Consider the following 3,881-nt stretch of genomic DNA (forward strand, 5'->3'; position numbering starts at 1 on the left):
TGCCACTCAGGTCTTCCCAGTTAGGCTGTAAGTTTATCCAGGGTGGGCATCACATCTAATCATTTCTGGGGGCCTCTTAAACACCTGCTGCAGTGGTCTGCCTCCTTTTGGCTGTCAATAAACGTGTTTGATTGATGGACTCACTGGAGCCGAAGAAGTTATTTGCCGCTCTGTTACATCTCAGAATCCAGCTGTGTCCAACTGGAGTCAGCCCTCTCGTTTTTACTGTGACCGTGGACCTAGATCTCATGGCTTGTTCATGTAGCACGGTAGGATGAATTTCACTTTAGAACTCCACTCCCTGCTACCCCAAGCTGGGGAGGGGGGCAGAACCCTGAGTGGACTGGCGCATCCAAAATTGGAAACAGCCATGGACACCAGTCCCTCTTGCTCTCCCCTCCACCACCTCCTTCTTGTTTTATATATCTGCCAAAGTTTGGATAATAAAAATTTCCCAGATGTAGGCATATTCCAGGGCTGCAGTTTGTAGAGAAAGTGGGGAGTGATGTATCAAACAGATGTTTCCAATTGTATCTTCACTGAGCCTCTTGTCTCTGCTGTACCTCCTGGCCTTTCCCTCCCCCTCCCTCCCCCTCCTCTTTCCCCATCCTCCCTGATGTCGCCTATAAATCAAGTGCCTCTTCTTAAAATTGTAATCACCAAAAGAAGGCGGTGATTTATAAGGAATTCTGAAATACCAAATAATCAGCCAAACACTTCAATTTAACGGCAGCGATAAGTCAAGTGTCTCCAAACTCAGCTCCGGAGGAAGAAACACGTCTTGCTCTTGGTTGTTTAGAAATGACAAATGCTCTTTTGTGAGTTGTAACAAATCAATTATCCACATGATGAAAACGGAGCAAATCCTTTTTAAGATATACTTTTATGGATACATTTTAAAAGATGTCCCAGGAAGGGGAGGGGGTGGAGACCAGAGAGCTCTCTAGTTATTTTTCTGGCAACAGAAATTTGGGGAAAGAATAGCTCTGAGGAGAAAACTATCCAAAATGACATCAATCGGAGATGCAGGTGCCCTGTGCCCATGGAAGGTGTGCACAGAACACTCAAGATCTGTTTTTCACCCAGTCTGAGCAGGTAACAAGGAATCGGTTCCACCTGCAGTGGTATTTTCACTAGAACTTTCTGGTTCCCCGAAGAGCTCTGAGGGGGCATTCAATCCTGCAGCTCTCTTTGGGCACATTTGTCTGCCTTGTATTTTTCATTTCAAGGAGAATTTCTTCTTTTTCCATTAAGGAAGCAGTCATGCCTTAGCAGCTGGCCCCGAGATTGGAACCTGTGTTATCTCATTATGTACGCCCATCTGTTAGGGCCGCCCAGAAGGGTTCGTGCCCTTTTCTTGGTTCTATTTTCCTCTACTCCCACACTGCATTCATTTGTCACACAATGAAATACAGGAGCATCTGCTGGAACCTCTCCTGTCAAAGCAGGCGGGGATCAAAGTCCTCCCTGGCTTCCAGCCAGCTGGCAGCTTGGTTGGTTTCAAAAGTCTTTGAGGTCACACCATCACAATTCCCAATGTCACGGTTGTCCCACTGCACTGAGCTTCAGATGCCTCTGGTGCGATGGGTGCTGTTTCAGACAACACCTTGCAAAGTGGATCTTGACAAATTGGAAACTGTTGTGGATGTGGGTGACTAGAGGGTGGAGAGGGTGGATGATTTGGCCATTGTCCCATGAAGAATGGTTCATGGGATGCTTTCAACAGAGAAGAAAAGACACACCATGTAGGGGCCGATGCATAACTGATGCTGAGAGTGAGCATCCCATCCAGTGCTGAAGGTGTCTAGGCAGGGGAGGACTGTGTGGTAGGCAGCAGGTGACCCAGGCGGGCCCCTCAGGCTTTGCATCTCGGGCAGGCATGGCGCTGTCCCCCTGAATAGTGCTGAAACCTTTGCTGGTGTCTGCGGCACAGATGTTGTTTTGCTATCAGACTTTCTTAGTCAAAGCTGCTGCCCACTGTTCTGCCTGGTTTACTCTTAGCCCCTTTCCCCCATAACTCAGTCCCTCAGCTTGGTTTCTCTCAGCAGGCTTTCCTTCTACCTTCTTTTCTTCTTCTTAAATCCTTGTTGCCTTACAATAACAATTTTCCTTTGTATTCCACTCCTACCATTTTTTCAGTCTGCCTGGTTTGGATGCTCTGAGGATGGACTGGTTTATGATCCATCCATTGGTTCATTCACTCAACAGTTATTGTAATGCTTTGTATGTGTTATGTAAGTATGCATATGTGATAAGTAATTTTTTTTCAATTTGTTTCAATTGTTTTTTAACTGACCAGATTACAAAAATAATCCTGGTAGATACCTTAGTTCATCCTTCTAATAAGCCTGTTGATCTGGTCTTCCTTGTTGCCGGCATCTCCACCTTCTACAAAATGGGTGGTCTTTTTCTTCATTCCACCTTGTGGAGAAGACAATTTAAAGGGCCACAGGAAGTTGTTTGCTTTTTTGAAACATTTTCCAACAGTATAGATCTCATGAATCAATACTTCATGCAGATGATTCTGTATTTCCCAAGAGATCGAGCAATCAATGCATTATCTTTCAGGGCAATTCACTTTTTGTTGATTTGCCATAACCACACTTGTAGATCAGTTCATTTACAGACTTCAGATTTGGGTACCCCCATGCAATGTATGGCTCCACAATTCTCAGCATGTTAATTGATGCCTTGTTGAGCTTCACAAAGGTGCCATTGAAGATCTGCCAGAGGAGAAGGAGCTGCAGCACCTTTTGAACCTTTTAAATCTTTGGGCTCACACTGTTGATACCTGATGACAAACGCCAATTTGGGTTCTGCGGGTACATAGAAGTTGCCGGCTTTTCGTGCCATCCTAGCCATTTGAATTTCAGTTCTGTACATCTGTTTGTGTTCCTTGTGGTAATACTTAGCTTTCTCATAGATAAGATTCCTCCTTGTCTTTAGAAGCATCTTTTGGGCAAACTTCTTTCTCAGGCGCTTGATCTTAAGCTCTGTGAAATTCTTTCGCTTTTTCTTAAGGGTTTCTGGCACAGCAGGAACCTTCTTTTTCTTCTCTTCTGCACCCTACATGGTTCCAGCTGGGAAAGAGCTGTGATAAGTAATTTTATGGGCCAACTTGACTGGGCTAAATGTTGCCCAAACAGCTGGTAAATCATTATTTCTGGGTGTGACTGTGAGAGTGTCTCTGGAAGAGATTAGCATCTCAGTCAGCAGACTGAATAAAGAAGATCACCCTCCGATGAAGGTAGGCGTCACCCAAGTCTCTGAGGGCCTGAATACAACATAAAGGCAGAGCAGGGGCAGATTTTCTCCCTCTGCTTGAGCTGGAACCTATCCTCTCTTCTCCTAGGATATCAACTCTGGTTTTCTGGCCTCCAGTCTAGGGTTGGGGCTTACACCATTGGCCTCTCACCCCAGCTCTCAGGCTTTGGACTCAGATTGAATTATACCACTTCATTTTCTGGTTCTGCAGCTTGCAGACAGCAGAACATGGGTCTTCTCAACCCCCATGATCATTTGAGCCAATTCCTGTGATAAATCTGTACAAATATAAATACACAGATATAGACATAGATAGATAGTAATAGCTATAGATACAGCTCTCTCTCTCTCTCTCTCTCAGCTCTTGATTCTGTTTCTCTGGAGAAGTTTGACTAATACAACATGCAAACAGTTGTACTTTGTAAAGGTAGAAGTAGATGTTATCAGAGAAAGTTGCAAGGAGGTGGTGCCTTAGATTGGATAGTCAGGAAAGATTTCTCTGAAGAATGAGTGTTTGGATTGGGGCCTGAAAAATGAGGAGTCATTCAGGTGAGTGTAGAAGCAAGAGTGAATAGCAAGAGTGAAGGGAATAGAGTGGGCAAAAGCATAAAAGAGCT

At 44.8% G+C, this 3,881-nt stretch overlaps 1 pseudogene; it reads right to left on the bottom strand.

Annotated features, from left to right (window-relative positions):
* Positions 1 to 2,326: 2,326 nt before the first annotated feature.
* Positions 2,327 to 3,072, bottom strand: LOC136174949 (large ribosomal subunit protein uL30 pseudogene; annotated as a pseudogene).
* Between the last annotated feature and the right edge of the window lie 809 nt (positions 3,073 to 3,881).

Source organism: Muntiacus reevesi, chromosome 9, assembly GCF_963930625.1.
Source record: "Muntiacus reevesi chromosome 9, mMunRee1.1, whole genome shotgun sequence".
Taxonomy (NCBI): domain Eukaryota; kingdom Metazoa; phylum Chordata; class Mammalia; order Artiodactyla; family Cervidae; genus Muntiacus; species Muntiacus reevesi.